General features: G+C 38.4%; 1 long non-coding RNA gene across 8 annotated transcripts in view; it reads right to left on the bottom strand.

The window, feature by feature from the left end:
* The window catches only part of LOC112652223 (uncharacterized), a 248,027-nt gene that overhangs the window by 149,771 nt on the left and 80,638 nt on the right, over nt 1-17,618 (bottom strand). For 5 of the 8 annotated variants that reach the window (XR_007401654.1, XR_004814537.2, XR_004814547.2 and 2 more), the window contains exon 7: nt 17,344-17,391. This is a non-coding gene — a long non-coding RNA (uncharacterized LOC112652223). Of the gene's footprint in view, nt 1-12,172; nt 12,309-12,344; nt 12,884-15,624; nt 15,898-17,343; nt 17,392-17,618 lie in introns of those variants that run through there. The other 3 variants (XR_003131294.3, XR_003131293.3, XR_007401655.1) reach the window with 3 other exon arrangements.

Genomic DNA, 17,618 nt, shown 5'->3' with positions numbered 1-17,618 from the left:
AAGAAATAATGCATCAATAGATGTGTCCATCCAAGTAGTGAGTCTACCCCATTCTGTTTCATCTATCTAGACAGTCATAACAAAATTTGGGGCTCTCGGATGTTGGCTGTCTCCCTAATGTGGGTGTCCCTGCAGAAGCCAGGGTCAAGCACCCTGACTAGAGACGCCCTTTAGCCAATGAGCAAATTAGAATGAATTGTCATTCACTCTTACACTCATCTCTTTGCTGCCTTATTGGACCAAACCTGTTTCTCAAACTATGTAGGAAAAAAAAAGTGCACAAATAAAAGTGAAATTTATAACCTGCTTGAAGCTGGATGAGAAAAGGAAACCATGAGTTCCTGCTTCTTCAAAGAAATGCCTATTACGTTCCTCTTCCAGGGTAGATTTACCCTTGGTCATAAGTGCTAAAAACAAATGAAAACTCAAGAAAGAATGACCTAGTCTCTACTTCATCCCCCCAAAAAGTTTTAATTAGTTTCCTTGGGAGATATCTCTAATTTTATCAAAATTAAATAAAGGTTATAACTGCTACTATATATTGTGTCAAATATGCCCAATATATTCTAAACACTTTTAATACTTTTTACATATTATTAATATTCATGTTGTTGTTAAAATTGTCAAGGCATACCGGGTGAATATCAATTCTAGAAGTAGATGCTATCATTGACTCCACACGAGGGAATTCAGAAACAGAGAAATTGAGAAATTCTCCAAGATTTTCTAGCTATTAGGTAGTAGACCAGATGTTCAATACAATTTGGCTTCAGAGACTGGCTTATTAATTTCCCTGTTATATCTGCTATTAGACCTTCAATTCTTTATGCAGCAAAAAGGTGTGAGGAGCATTAAATATTAGCCGATAAGCAAACTGCTATAACAAATTAAAGTGAAAGATGTATAATAATTCTCACACAGTATGAACACTGTTCTACAGGAGTCCAGGGCTGGTGTCTGACCAGCAAGTTCAGGAAGTGATTCAGGGCCCCTAGGATGATCCATTTTATGGCACTGCCTGTCCTTTTATTGGACTTTATTATCATCTTCACCCAGGCCATGGAAGGAGAAGAGCAGAAAGAAGGCCTATCTGCAGTTTTAAAAGCCTTGGCCCAGAAATGGTACATATCATTTTCAGGCACATGCCATTGACAAGAACTTGTCACATAGTCACACCTAATTTGGAAACATACTCTAGTTATGTGCAGAGGAAGAAAAGGAAACTGATTCTGTAGAAACTTAACCATCTCTGCCATAACCAACCAACCACGAGAAGATCCGATGATTTGATTTGTTTAAAAGTTTACTGAAACTGAAAACACTACCAATATATAGTCATCTATGAAAAATAGTAAATTTTTAATATTAACAATTAAGTCACCATGTGCTATCAAAATTCCATATTAAAATTATAAATTATGTCTCAAGTGAATGCTAGTGTATATTTAATATTGTAGGATTCTGCTGAGGATTAATTGAGCCTGTTGGCATATCCTGTTTAGTTCTGAGTTCCCCTGAACTTAATCAGGTAAGTTTGATTTTGTTTGAAATTTTCAGTTAAATGTGAAATTGAAACAATTTCTCCCCATACATAAAGATTTAACTAAATAACAGTTGTGAGTAAAGTGTTTAAAATATGTGGGGTAAAGCATAAAACTTTTCCACCTAGAGACATTCAGTTGTAAAAGCAAAAAACTTCATCTCCATAACCTCATTAGTTGGCTTACAACAAAATTGTTTTATCCCTTTCTCATAAGCACTAAAACAGACAAGAGAGTTGCCATTTCCTATAGGACACTGAAATATTCGGATTATGGGTCAGTATAATAAGCCCAAGTCTGATGTTCACACCTCAGCTTGGTGGATCCCAAACATGTGGCCTTGGTTGAGTTTCTGAATTTCTTTGATCTCATTTCAATAATTCATAAAAAGAAAGCAAAATATGTGCTTTGAAAGTTTATTGTGAGGACTGAGAAAACATATAAGATGACCCAGTACAGCAGTGTCTAGGCGACTGGGTTCCTTTCCTTTAGTGTCTGCCTTTGGCTCAGGTCATGATCCCAGGGTGCTGGGATGGAGCCCGACCTTGGGCTCCCTGCTCTGTGGAGACTCTCCTTTTCCCTCTTCCTCTGACCCTCTCCCCTGCTTGTGCTCTCTCTTTTTCTCTCTCTCAAATAAATAAATAAAATCTTAAAAAAAAAAAAAAAAAGACCAAGGTCCTTTTGTCTGAGTGGTCCATTAGCAATATTTGCTTTCTTTCCAAAATCTCATCCTCATATTCTTCCCCACATCTCATTCCCAAGTCCTCCTCACACTGCCTGTTTACTTAGAGAGAATATGCTCACCCTCACCTTCACTTTTACCGGCAGAAAAAAACAAAAAAAACAAAAAGCTGAGTTTTAAAAATACAAGTAGAAAGTAATTAGGGATTTAATTTGTCATTTTTAATTATGTCAATATATTTACTTGGTATTGATTAGCTTACACCAGCAGTGCAATTATTAATCTTGATTTAATAATTATTATTTTTAAAGACTTTATTTATTTATCCATGAGAGACCCACAGAGAGAGAGAGAGGCAGAGACACAGGCAAAGGGAGAAGCAGGTTACCTGCAAGGAGCCCGATGAGGGTCTTGATCCAGGATCCCGGGGTCACACCCTGGGCCAAAGGCAGATGCCCAACCAGGTGCTGAGCCATCCAGGCATCCCTAACCTTGATTTATTTAATTCACATAGAAGCTTAAAAGTTTGCAATGTTGTCACAAGCATTAATTAATTCCGGTATCTGTAGTATAATAGTATTACAGTATAATTAGTAGTTTAACAGTATAATCAGCATTATATGCATTAAGATTAGAGGAAACAAAGCATGATACACATCATTTCACTTGTGACTAATGAGCAATGGTATCCTGTCTCCTAATCCCAGTCCGGGGCTACTACCAGAACACAGCTGCTTCCCCTGCATACATCGTCATAAGTATCATGCTATAATATTTATTTCATACAATCATCACACTCAAGTATAAATTATTTTTAAAAGGCTTTTTAAAGGATTTATTTATTTTGTCAGAGAGAGAGAGAGCATGTGCAAGAAGGGAGGATGGGCCGACAGAGAGGAAGAGGAAAAGAATCTCCAGCAGACTCTACACTGAACATGGGAACCAAAGTGGGGCTCGATCTCACAACCCTGAGATCATGACCTGAGCCAAAACCAAGGGTTGGACGCTTAATCGGCTGAGCTACCCAGACGTCCCTACATTATCTGAATATTCATTTTATCAGGGAATAATTTTCTAACGGAACACAGGAACACAGAATGAGATCACTCACAAAACTCGGTTCATAATACACTGTAATTATTGATCTGAATCTGAGCCCTTTTTATTCTATTTATTTATATATTTATGTATTTTAAAAAAATATATAAGGAGCACTTGTGAATTTAGTACCAAATCCAATAACTAGATCTTGAAAAATAATTTACATGTACTCATGTGCTTCATGTGTTTTTCCTTATCCTGCCGCAGAAGTATTTTAGTAGTTGTTTTATGTTTGTAGGCATGTGCCCGTGAATGTGTGTATGTGTGTGTACCATAAATCAAAAAGAAGCGGACAAACAACAGCACGATGAATGAGAGGCTTAAAGAGTCACAGCTACAAAGAGAGGATCTAAATGTCTAATAAGATATGATGATATGCCCAAACTTGTTGTCATGTAAAGGTAACTGAAGTTCATGATGAAAACCGTTTTTTGTCCATTTGATTAGAAATAATTAATATTAATTCTTCCAATCTATGAGCGTGGAATATTTTTCCATCTCTTTGTGTCTTCCTCAATTTCTTTCAGAAGTGTTCTGTAGTTTTTAGGGTATAGATCCTTTACCTCTTTGGTTAGGTTTATTCCTAGGTATCTTATGCTTTTGGGTGCAATTGTAAATGGGATTGACTCCTTAATTTCTCTTTCTTCAGTCTCATTGTTAGTGTATAGAAATGCCACTGACTTCTGGGCACTGATTTTGTATCCTGCCACAGTGCCGAACTGCTGTATGAGTTCTAGCAATCTTGGGGTGAAGTCTTTTGGGTTTTCTATGTACAGTATCATGCCATCTGTGAAGAGGGAGAGTTTGACTTCTCCTTTGCCAATTTGAATGCCTTTTATTTCTTTTTGTTGTCTGATTGCTAAGGCTGGGACTTCTGGTACTATGTTGAATAGCAGTGGTGAGAGTGGACATCCCTGTCTTGTTCCTGATCTTAGGGGAAAGGCTCCCAGTGTTTCCCCATTGAGAATTAATATTGTGAAAATGTCAATGTTACCCAGGGACATTTACATGTTTAATGCAATTCCTAACAAAATACCATGGACTTTCTTCAGAGAGTTGGAACAAATAATCTTAAGATTTGTGTGGAATCAGAAAAGACCCCTAATAGCCAGGGGAATTTTAAAAAAGAAAACCATATCTGGGGGCATCACAATGCCAGATTTCAGGATGTACTACAAAGCTGTGGTCATCAAGACAGTGTGGTCCTGGCACAAGAACAGATGCATAGATCAATGGAACAGAATAGAGAATCCAGAAGTGGACCCTGAACTTTATGGTCAACTAATATTCGACAAAGGAGGAAAGACTATCCACTGGAAGAAAGACAGTCTCTTCAATAAATGGTGCTGGGAAAATTGGACATCCACATGCAGAAGAATGAAACTAGACCACTCTCTTGCACCATACACAAAGATAGACTCAAAATGGATGAAAGATCTAAATGTGAGACAAGATTCCATCAAAATCCTAGAGGAGAACACAGGCAACACCCTTTTTGAACTTGGCCACAGCAACTTCTTGCAAGATACATCCATTAAGGCAAGAGAAACAAAAGCAAAAATGAACTATTGGGACTTCATCAAGATAAGAAGCTTTTGCACAGCAAAGGACACAGTCAACAAAACTCAAAGACAACCTACAGAATGGGAGAAGAGATTTGCAAATGACGTATCATATAAAGGGCTAGTTTCCAAGATCTATAAAGAACTTATTAAACTCAACAGCAAAGAAACAAACAATCCAATCATGAAATGGGCAAAAGACATGAACAGAAATCTCACAGAGGAAGACACAGACATGGCCAACAAGCACATGAGGAAATGCTCCGCATCACTGGCCATCAGGGAAATACAAATCATAACCACAACGAGAATGGGGAAAATTAATTACCTCACACCAGTGAGAATGGGGAAAATTAACAAGACAGGAAACAACAAATGTTGGAGAGGATGTGGAGAAAATGGAACCCTCTTACACTGTTGGTGGGAATGTGACCTGGTGCCGCCACTCTAGAAAACTGTGTGGAGGTTCCTCAAAGAGTTAAAAATAGACCTGCCCTATGGCCCAGCAATTGCACTGCTGGGGATTTACCCCAAAGATACAGATGCAGTGAAACGCCGGGACACCTGCACCCTGAAGTTTATAGCAGCAATGTCCACAATAGCCAAACTGTGGAAGGAGCCTCGATGTCCATCGAAAGATGATGGATAAAGAAGATGTGGTCTATGTATACAATGGAAAATTCCTCAGCCATTAGAAAGACAAATACCCACCATTTGCTTCAACATGGATAGAACTAGAGGGTATTATGCTGAGTGAAATAAGTCAATTGGAGAAGGACAAACATTATATGGTCTCATTCATTTGGGGAATATAAATACTAGTGAAAGGGAATAGAAGGGAAGGGAGAAGAAATGTGTGGGAAATATCAGAGAGGGAGACAGAACATAAAGACTCCTAACTCTGGGAAACAAACTAGGGGTGGTGGAAGGGGAGGAGGGCAGGCGGTGAGGGTGACTGGGTGACGGGCACTGAGGGGGGCACTTGATGGGATGAGCACTGAGTGTTATTCTAAATGTTGGCAAATTGAACACCAATAAAAAATAAATTAAAAAAGAAATAATTAAAAAGTCAAATGGTATTAAGTTTGAGACATTGGAAAGGAGTAGAATTTCTCATATACTGCTGGGATAAAAATTTTTCAAATACTTTATTAACTGTGACTTTATCTACATTATTTTCTTTGTCCTGGTTCTTGCTCCGGTGAGTCAGCTAGGATATGCACCTCTGTTGTTAACAATAACGTGAGTTTAAAAAAAGTTAAAATAAATTTTAAAATGCATGGTGAGGCAGAAAGTCTTACAAATCTTCCCCATGTACCATCATTCCAAACATGCATACAAATACCCATACTCTTATCTGGCACAGAAACTTTCTGAGTAGTTTCTTGAACTTTTGGGAACTTGAATAGAAATAATTTCACTTTGACAACAGAAGTGCCATAGCATTTAATTGCAATTATTCAACCGTGTTGAATTTAAACCTGGAAGGGGAAAATAAGGGAGTGGAGAAGAAAATACACATATTAATATTTATCATGTAAAATACATATAACCGGGCCCTCTAAAGTTAGGTATGTATGGTTTTATTTATTTATTTTTTGGTATGTATGGTTTTAAAAGTCAAACACAAAATTACATTTCTGTGCTTTCAGAGAACTAAACAATAACATTTCAATATTTTTATTGATAATTGCAAAAATCTTTTGTGAGTTATTATTTAGTGTTTATGAATTGGAACAAAAATGGTATTTGCTGAATTTGGAAAAAAAACCTAATTCATAAAAAGGCAAATGACTGAATATTGCATATAAGTCACAGAGCATAATATTTACTACTATAGACCATATACATGTTCACGTATTTATTTCTATATCTATAATCAGCTTAAGATGTTAAAATATTCAAGAGTATCTGCAAATGCAATTGAGAAATCTTTATTAAAATATGTATACTTCCTCATTTAAACAACTCTTAGGCTGTCCTTTAAATAGATTCTTTTAGAGGTTGATGATTACAAATTTCATTAATTCTTTCCTTCTGAAATATTTCATGTTTTCATGTTTTCTCATGGCTGATTTTATGTGTCATCTTGATTAGTGATTCTGTTTTTCTCCAGAAGCTTGACTAATACACCCTACAATGGAAAATCTATGCTATAGGGGATTGCCAATCAAAACAACTAAGCAATAAAAGCACTGAACGGCAATAGTTTTAGAAGTGTTTAGTCTTATGCAAGGTAAAACTTGAAAGCCTTGAAACTGACAGTTATTGAACATCAATTCTTTTTCAGTAATTAAATTTAAAATATTTTTACGTACTTTCAGCTTAATTCTCCTAACAACGCCTTTGGATATGTATCACATTGTTATGACTGACACAGTGGTGCTGCTTTACCGTGCTCCCGTAGCCCCCCAAAAATAACAGACTGGGTGCCTTTGACAACTGATACTCATTTTCTCACAGTTCTGGAGGCTCAGAGTCCATGATCAAAGTCGTGGCAAATTTGGTTTGTAGTGAGAGTTCTCTTCCGGGCTCAAGGACAGCTACCTGCCTCGGATGTCTCTTCTACTACTTACAATTGCACCAGCTCTCTGGGATTAGTCCCCCACTCTTGGGACCTCATCTAAACTTAAGTAACCCCCTCAAAGGTCCTATTTCCAATACAGTCACCTTATGGGCTAGGGCTTCAACATAGGAATTTAGAGAGTCACATTACACAGTCCAATTCTCCTACATATTTCTTAGCCCACTGCAGTTAGACAGTGGACTATTTGTAGCTCACAAGGTTGTCACTTTGAGATCTAAGCATAAACGAGCTAAAACAGAACTTTCTAGTGATCTCTTTCTCTGCCACAGTGACGGGGAAGACTTTGTGCTCCAGCTTAGACAATACACAATGATGGAGCCTACGTCAGCCTGGGCCTCAGAGAGACTGCAGAGCCTCATCACAGCCTCCGTGTCAAAGAGGGCACGTATTGGCATGTATTGGGCATGTAACGTAATTGAAAAATAAACATATTCAGTTTAGCCACTGTTCATTTGGGATTGCTTGTTACTGCCATTTCCCTGGATTTATACCCTACAGAGTGGCAGTTAGAGACGCAAAAGTCCTCTCGGTTTAAATACAAACATATTTAAACACATATGAAAAGTGTGAACTTGGGAAAGTTTCTTGACATCTTTCGCATTCTTCATTTATAAAATGAGAGTAGTAGTTAATCCGCCCCTTTCATAATAATGCCCATGTCATGAACATTAAATGAAAGATTGCATGTAAAGTGCTCTTAAAAGTGCTTTGCTTAATAGAGGACCAATAACTGTCTGGGATTTTTGTTGTTGTTGTTGTGTTTGTTGTTGAGAATCTCTGGCTCAGAGTTTATACAAACACTGATGATAGAAGTTATCACTTCCACGTGATAACGTGGGAAGTTCTTAGACAGCTGGTAAGGACCAGAACAGAGAATAACAACTGAAATGACCAGTCATTTGGCATGGCAAAGATATAGCTCTAAAAAGATGGTAATACTCACATTTGGAGAAAGGCCTGAGAGAATTCAGGTTCCCACCTAACCCCAGGTGAGTTCATATTTACTCACGGCTAAAACACATAAGCAGTACTGCCAGTGATCACAGGGTAACAATTGTTTCTCCAATTCTACTTGTCAGCATACATTTCCTCCTGGGAATCTATATAATTTTATGACCAAAAGAAATTCCCTCTGAATTTTTCCTCATTCATGGACCTTAGAAGCCAAACTTGCCACATTCATACAAGTGAAGGCAGTAATTGTCCTGACCATTTGGCATGGCCATTTATTAACACACATTCAGGAGGTATGAAAAAGCAGTTCTGACTGACCCTGCTAACCTCTAATGCATTATTTTCAGATTTCCCTAGTCCACATATTCCCAAAAGCCACAATTTTAATATTTTAAAAGAATCTAGCAGCTGTCAGAAGGAAGGTTTGCATGAAAATAAATAACAAACAAACAGAAGCTTCTCTGAGTTTAACGTATTAAACTCTTCTAAAATATCTTGGTTATAACAAATGTGCATGGATATTACCCTGAAACAATAAAAAATATTGGGCATCTCTAATATGCTTGGTAATATAAATGCCTCAGCTCTGGCCAGCTCTGAGGGTGTCAACAACTGTATTTATCCCAATGAGTCCCACCACAAGAAGCCAAAGAAGACTGGAAACCAGGAGTTAGTCTGCACAATAGTTAGGGACCAGCTCTGAAGTCAGAGAATAGAGGCCATTGCACTCGATCCTTCATGATGTTGGCCAAGTTACTGAGTATCTCTGAGTTTATTCCTTTCTCTTCATAAATATGAAGTTTCAAATATAGCAATATTAAATTGTTCAAATGAAACTTGCAAAAAAGGTGGAGAGTGTCCTCGCTACCCTCAGTCTCAGGTGTGAGACCTGAAAGAGAGAATTCACATAAAGTTCTAAGGACAATGCCTGAAACATAGTAAGCCAACAATAAAATGTTATCCTTATCATTAGCAATTAGAAAAAAAGAATTAAACAAATGTTCTCTTAAAAATGCATTACAGCTTTTGGCTTTTGGCTCAGAGGACATGAGGTGCAACTATCCTGAATCTGGATTCATCTGACACAAGCTGCCTCCACCATGGCACGGAAGTTCAACCCCAACGAGATCAAAGTCATAGACCTGACACACACTGGTGGAGAAGTCAATGCCACGTCTTCCCTGGCCCTAAAGATTGGCCCCCTGGGTCTGACTCCAAGGCAACTGGTGGTTGGAAGAGTCTGAGGGTTACAGTGAGACTGGCCATTCAGAATAGGCCTAGATTGAAGTGGTACCTTCTGCCTCTGCCCTGGTCATCAAAGCCCTCAGGGAATCACTAAGAGACAGAAAGCAACAGAAAAACATCAAACACAGTAGAAATACCACTTTTAATGAGATTGTCAACATTGCCCAATAGATGTGGCACCAATCTGAAGCCAGAGAACTATTCAAGAGATCCTAGGGGCCGCCCAATCTGTGGGCTGCAATGCTGATGGCTGCCCCCCTCATGACATCACAGATGACATCAACACTGGTGTAGTGGATTACCCCACAAGTCAAAACTACAAAAGAAGATATTTCAATAAAGGGTCATTTGACAACAACAAAAATGTGTTATGATAATCAAGAGAAGAGGTGAGAGTGATTCACACAGTAATGGATTGGAGGTGGAGACATCAGTAAGAATTTAGCTTAATATATTACATATAGTTACAAATAGAAATATGTATAGATATGTGTATCTACATAGGATAGTACACACATGTACAGTACATTTCTTTTTGCTGTCAGATGAGAGGTCCACCCACTGGCAAAGGGCACAGATCTTGGTTTCTTTTTTTTTTTTTTTTTTAAGATTTTATTTATTTACTCATGAGAGACACAGAGAGAGAGAGAGAGAGGCAGAGACATAGGCAGAGGGAGAAGGAGGGTCCATGCAGGGAGCCTAACACGGGACTCGATCCCGGGTCTCCAGGATCATGCCCTGGGCTGAAGGCAGGAAACCACAGAGCCACCTGGGCTGCCTCAGATCTTGGTTTCTAATGCCATTCTCCTATAAAAGGAACCAGAAGCTCCTTGGAGAAATGGCTGATTCAGGGATCGGGGTAGGAATTATAGAAGATAAGCGTGGTGTGGCAGAAAGTAAGAACATACTAAAAAAATGTAACCAAAAAATAAAATAAAAAATAAAAAACGTAACCAAAGGGGATCCCTGGGTGGCACAGCAGTTTGGCGCCTGCCTTTGGCCCAGGGCGCGATCCTGGAGACCCGGGATCAAATCCCACGTCGGGCTCCTGGTGCATGGAGCCTGCTTCTCCCTCTGCCTGTGTCTCTGCCTCTCCCTCTCTCTGTGACTATCATAAATAAATAAAAATTTAAAAAAAGAAAAAAAAAAGTTAAAAAAAAAAAAACGTAACCAAAAAAATACAAAGCATATCTTTGGAGTTATGTGGAAGGATGTCAAAGGGATACAGGAGCTAACTAAAAGGCTCTCGATAGCCCAAACTGGAAAAAATTGAGCAAGAAAATAACTCAGGTTAGTACCCAAAATATAAAATTAGTATCTATGAATTTATGCCAGTGTATAAAAATAATGGAACAAATTAATAAATGGAGAAGAAATGAGTGTCTCATGCAGAAGAATTCCAAATAATTATGTAGATATTTCTTCCTTACAGGAGGAGAGCATAAATCCCAACTCCATAAATGTGGGCTGTTGGGAGTGGCTTCTCCCAAGAGCAAAGTATGGAAAGGTAAAGAAAATAGTAATTTTTACAGTAGAGAAGTCTGACAAACACTCTCAGCCAGAGTTTTCATCAATAGTCATGAGTCATGATGCTAGTATACATCTTTCATATAATGTGATGAGCACAGCACTTCATGTCTGTGATCTTCCTCCCTAAATCCCATAGCCAAGTCGAGGCATGAGAAAAACATCTGAAAAATTCCAATGAAGGATAATCCTACAAAACATCTCACCAGCACTCTCCAAACCTGTCAGAATGATCAAAACCATGGAAAGTGAGAAACTGTCACAGCCTATTGGAGTCTAAGGAGACATGACAATTAAATGTAATACGATAGACTGGATGGGATCCTAGAAAAGAAAGAAGATATCAGGTCAAAACTTAGCAACTGTGAATAAATTATGGACTTTAGTTAATAATGGGGTGTCAACATTGGTTCGATAATACCATACTAATGTAAGGTGTTAGTAATAGGGGACACTGGGTGTTGGGTATGTGGGTATTGGGTCTTCTCATTTTTTTTTTTTTTACTATCTTCTCAATTTTTCTATACTTCCAACATTGTTCTAACAAATAGGACTAAAGGTGCATTGCAATGATTGGAAGCATTTTGTCTAAGACCTCAGTCATTTCTAAATGATAGTAGATTGCAGGAAGAGTGTTTTAACATTACAGCAATGGAGTTCAATTTTACCTCTGCCACTCTGTAGACACACACGTCAGACAACTGTTTACCCCTTAAAGACATGATGCCCTTTTATGTGCACAGTGAAGACACCAAGGGAAATGGCAATGAGAAATACGTGAAATCAGATATATGGAGCACCCAAAACAATGCCAGTCACAAAAAGCTTAAATCTGCCCAACAATATGCAAATGGCATAGAGAGAGCCAGGATCCGGATTTGGCTCCAGGAGGCCCCACTGCCCCTGCTCTTGCCATTAAGCTATATTGGTTGTAAATTCAAAAATCGGAATTCAGCCATTAGAGCAGACCCACCTGGGACATTTATTCGTTTCTGTAGCCCCTCAGCTGAGCAGTAACATCCTTTAGTGGTGACAATGTGAACCCGGAGCCTGTGTGTAATAGTCATTGTAAGTCCCATCAACAGTGATGGCAGGTGATGGTATCGAGCCTGTTGGAAGCAGTGAAGGTGTGAAGATGAGGGAACAAGAGCAAAGCAGGTAGGGGGTACTGAAAGGAAGGCAGGAGATTAAAGACTGTATCCACCTTGTCTTCGACTGAATTTTCTGTATTCCCTGGCTTCTGGGAACCTGATTGCTAAATTCAGTTCGAGTCAACACACTCTGATTAGGTATCCCTCCTCATGTATTTCAGGGTCAATACAACACATGTTCTGGAATGGCAATTTTATTCAACATCACATAATTGAAAGCAATCACCTTTTTTTTTTTTTTTTTCTCCCATTCCAGGAGATGGCTATTAGGAATCAAAGCCCAAATGAATTCTCAAAATGAAACTTTCACAAGAGCATTGTGGTAGCTACAGACCTCGACAAACCATATCCTCAGCTCCCCCAGGTCCCACATTCACTCTTCTCTGCCGGGGCATTTGAGAGAATACGTGTCCAGCATCACAAGAAGCAGTGAGGGCAGCACAAGACTGGATATGGTACGACTGCTCTCCTCCAGGTGACCAAACACAGACAAGGGGGGAAAGATAGAACATGGGTTGTGCCCTGGTAAAGGTCTGGAAGGATAGATATGAGAGCCATTAGCTGCGGTCTTATTAATCCCCCACACCCGAACACCCCCCACCTGTAGATGGTTGGTCTCATTCACACAAATCATCAAATTTACATCAAATCAATCTGAGACCTCAAATTCAGTGGCATACAGCCACTCCTTTATGACTACTGATGCAGTCAGCAAACTCTAGACATGCCTTTTTTTTTTTTTTTTTTAAGATAAGGATGTCATCCTAGGTAAATGTGGTAAAAATCAAAGAAGAATGTTGTATAACCAACATTATGTTGGTTGGTTGGTTATAATACAACATATATGTTGTATAACCAAGAAAAAAGAGTATTTCAAAAGGTGATTTCCCAAAAGTATTAGAAATTGCCATTAAATCTAGAGAAAAATATATATATATTTACATATGGCCACATCATGAAGTTTTAAATATGTAACTTTTCAGCAAAGCTGCTCCTCAAAATGTTACTGTGACTTACAGCACTTTCTGACGTTACATGTCAGAACTCATTAGGAATTTAATATAATTTCCTTCCACTGCAAATTATGGAGTGAGTCTCACTTTTTTTTTTTTTTCTTTCCTTGCCTCTGAGCCGCATCAACTGTTCCTAAGAAACAGAAGTTGAAAGCACTAGGGAGGAATCTTACGTACAGAACATAATCTATTTTTAGACTTTAGCTCATTCTGACGTGAATGCAAGATCCACTGCAGCGACAATATCTGGGAATTTCCTGTGCTTGGTAAACAAGGTCAATATAGAGCATTCACTCTAACTGGAACTGTACAAAATTCACCAAATAATCGACATGGGTTTTAACGTAGGACTGAAAAAGGCTTGAAAATTTCACCCATTGTCGAATCTGGCCATTGTAATAAACAAAGAGAAGCCTGAATGGAAAATGCTTTAAATATTCAACAAAGGAAGCAAGAAGATGAGAAAAAGATGGAGAGGGGGAAAGAAGGGTCTCTTAGTCGTCGCAGGCTGCTAGGGCAAAATACCAGAGACAGGGTGGCTTATAAATGATGGAAATTGACTGGTCACAGCTCTGGAGACCCAGAAGTCAAAGGTCAAGGCCCTGGTGGGTTTAGCATCTGGTGGGGTTCAGCTTTGTCACTGAGGGCTGCCTTCTCACTGTAACCTCATGTGGCAGGTGGGGGGTGAGGGGCTCTCTCTGAATTAGGAGAGCACTAATTCCACTCATGACAGCTCCACCTTCATGACCAAATCATCTCTCAAAGGCCTTACTTCCTACTATCCTCACACAGGCCATTGGGTTTCAAAGTTGGAATTCTGGGAGGACACACACCTCAGACTAAAGCAGAGGGGAGGAGAGAGCACCGCTGAAACGGATTACCCACCACACCCCCATACAATGTCGGTGCCAGGTATTCTCCTGTGTATCATTTCATTTCATCTTCATGTAGCTTTCTATCACTTAGACCCTCTTGGAACCTCAGTCTCCTCATCAGTTACACCTTACAAAATGGCCGTGGAGATGAACAATATACACTCCTCACCTAACGCCTGGTAGTCAGGAGACAATTAGTGGCTACTATCAGTATCAAGCACCATCATCTATACAGCTGTTTTCTAGAAGAGCCTTTGGGGAACATTTTCTTCCCCTCACAATGGAAAGGGAGGAGGGGAGTGGTGTTATTATCCTCCTTCAAAAAAGGTAGATTCAGAGTCATCAGGCATCAGCTGGCGTCTGAGAGAACTACTTCCAGGAAGGAAAAACCTACCCTCTTTAGAGGAGATCAACACTTCCAGACCATCAGGATGGTCCTGCTTATGGGACTGCTGCACACAGCATGCATATCAAATGAAAAATAATGCCCTTTGAAGACTCAAACACAATCGAGAATAGCAGGAGACAGCTAACCCCACGCCCACGAGGCCATCATAGATTAAGGCCAATATAGATTTTACCCTGAGGGTCATCTCTGTGCTGGTATTTCCATGCTGCTTTCGCAAATTCATAGAAACACATTCACAATTCAGACATCACAGACTCGGTAACATAAAGACTTAACACTATGCTTGCTAGTCCTTAAAACTACCCAGAACTACGCAACAGAATTTCCTTCTTAATTTCTTCGTTTACACTAAATTTGATTACTCTTCTTTTCAACCTGTTTCATGGATTCTCTTTTCTTTTATTCACCAAAGTCATTACCATAATGTCAACAACTTTTGTAGATATGTCCTACATTTTTCAAAGAATTAGACTTTGCAACTGCTTGAGAAATGAAGCACATTTTAGTGAAGAGGACGTAAGTGCTCAAGAAAGGTTTTTTGCACAGTATTTACTGTACCAACACAGATACCTGACTCTCCTCTACGAGGTTTTACAGCCAGACTTTTTTAAACTTCAGATTTTAGCCCCAGAATGAGATTCTTTTTTCCCTCTCAGTTATGCCATATTCTCTATTGGCTTTATTCGTTTTTTTTTTTTTTTAACTTAAAGTAAATTAGCCAACACATTGTACATACCTAGTTTCCGATGTAGCGTTCAATAATTCATCAGTTGCATATAACACCCAGTGCTCATCACATCACGTGGCCTCCTTGATGCCCATCACCCAATTATCTCATGGCCCCACCTACCTCCCCTCTATCAGCCTTCAGTTTGTTTCCTACAGTTAAGAGTCTCATCGTTTTTCTCCCTCTCTGATGACTTCCCATTTAATTTTTTTCTCTTTTTTTTTCTCCTATTCAATTTTTCCTCCCTTACCCTATGATCCTCTGTGCTGTTCCTTATATGCCACAAATAAGTGAAATTGTATGATTGTGTCTTTTTCCAATTGACTTATATCACTTAGCATAATACCCTCTGGTTCCATCCATGTCACTATAAATGGTAAGTATTTATCCTTTCTGATGGCTGAGTGATATTCCATTGTGTATGTATACACCACATCTTCTGTATCCATTCATCGGCCGATGGTTATCTCAGCTCCTTCCAGTTTGGCCTTATTCTTATGTAAGATCTCTTCAAAGATAGTTGCTTGAAGAATTCCAGGATTTGTGGTTTGTAAGGTTCAGGATCACAAAAAGAAAAGGATCCTGTTTTACACAGTGGTTATATCAATCCTCAATAAAGAGGATTTATTGGCCTTGCTACAGTCATGGGCCCACATGCAAATTAATCATTGTTTTTAAGTTTACACAGATCTTAAGACTGCTTCCCCTTGTAGTGAAGAAGGAAGGGTTGAGGATTTTAACAATATCACGTGCTACAAGAGGAGGCAAGGTGCAGTTCTCAAAAACAAAGAAAAAAGGAAACAAACATAAATTTACATATCCACTCTACTTAATTCCCCTTAATTTTAGTCTTCTCATTTGTAAAATGTAAATAATGGCAACCATCTCACTGGTTCACTGGGAAGATTGAATGAGAGAACACATGTAAACCGCCTGACATGTGGGAAACATCCAATAAATATTAATTCTTCTCTTTCCAACTGAGACTGAGGACCATGGTAACTGGATCTAAGAATACATAATCAGCTGTGATCATCTTTGATATGTTCATAAATAGTATGCCAACAGCATAAATAAACAAAAAGTCCATCACTAAATTTTAGTTCGGGAGTTAAAGGAAAATTGTAAATTATTAAAATGACTGGAAGTTGTAATCCAGGTGCAGCAATTTGTTTTCAACCGACAAACTTATTACACTTCAAGGTCCCTCATTATTCCATAACAATTTCATCACTAATGAAAATGAGATTATAATGCAACATAGCTTCATGAAGTTACTAGATGATTTCTCAATTTTTACACTCCATAGGTTAATCACAAATGTTGGTCTCATTTCAGTAAGTCTCTAATGCCAATCTTACTATTCATGTCACAGTTAGCATTAACATGCGGAACTTTCATTTAGAGACACGCAACTAGTGACACTCAAGGCTTGGCAAAATAGCTATTTTATGCCCCAAACCGACTGACAGCGGTTAGGAGAACGGTTTCAATATTTCAGATGGAGCATTCACAAAATAATTAGCAAGCTCAGAATGAGATAGCAAGAAAAATTGCTACATTCTTTCTGATTGAAAAGCCAGTGTCCATATATCTTATTATGTCCTATTCTTTACATTTCTTCTCTCCTTTCCCAGTTCAGCCCTTCACATCCTACTCATCCATACAAGTTCATATGCAGCATCTCCACATCTCCCCCAGTTGAATTGGGAAAGTGACCTACTCCAGCAGATATAAATGTTCTCAAGGTATTTTGTTAATATTCCTCCTGGAGAACAATTTAAACATTATGCCTTAGGTTATAAACATTATATTATATTGTATAATGTATTGTATATTTGTATTGTATAATTGTATTGTATATTGTATTATATGTATTATAATACATTATATTCCAGAGGGTTTCTAAAAAAGAAAAGGACAAAGACAAAATACCCAGTCAGTCTATAGTAGAGTTTGGAACACTTACTTTTGCCAGTGAACACAGTCAAGAGAATTCTTTTGGAGAACAATGGACCTGTGGCACATACCAAAAGAATATATCTTGATCCAGGAACATATAAATCAAAATATATAGTAGATAAAAATGTGAGGTTCATCTTTTTCAAAATTATATTTTTTTATGGGATTCAAGGAAAATAATTTCACTTAAAAAAAATACCATCAACTCGGACTTTCTGGAACAGAAAATGAGACCCTGTCTTTGAAAAGCTTTAGACATCTAACTTTTACAAAGAAAAATAT

The sequence above is a fragment of the Canis lupus genome, chromosome 13 (genome assembly GCF_003254725.2).
Source record: "Canis lupus dingo isolate Sandy chromosome 13, ASM325472v2, whole genome shotgun sequence".
Classification (NCBI taxonomy): Eukaryota; Metazoa; Chordata; class Mammalia; order Carnivora; family Canidae; genus Canis; species Canis lupus.
This window is presented reverse-complemented; position numbering and strand designations above follow the sequence as displayed.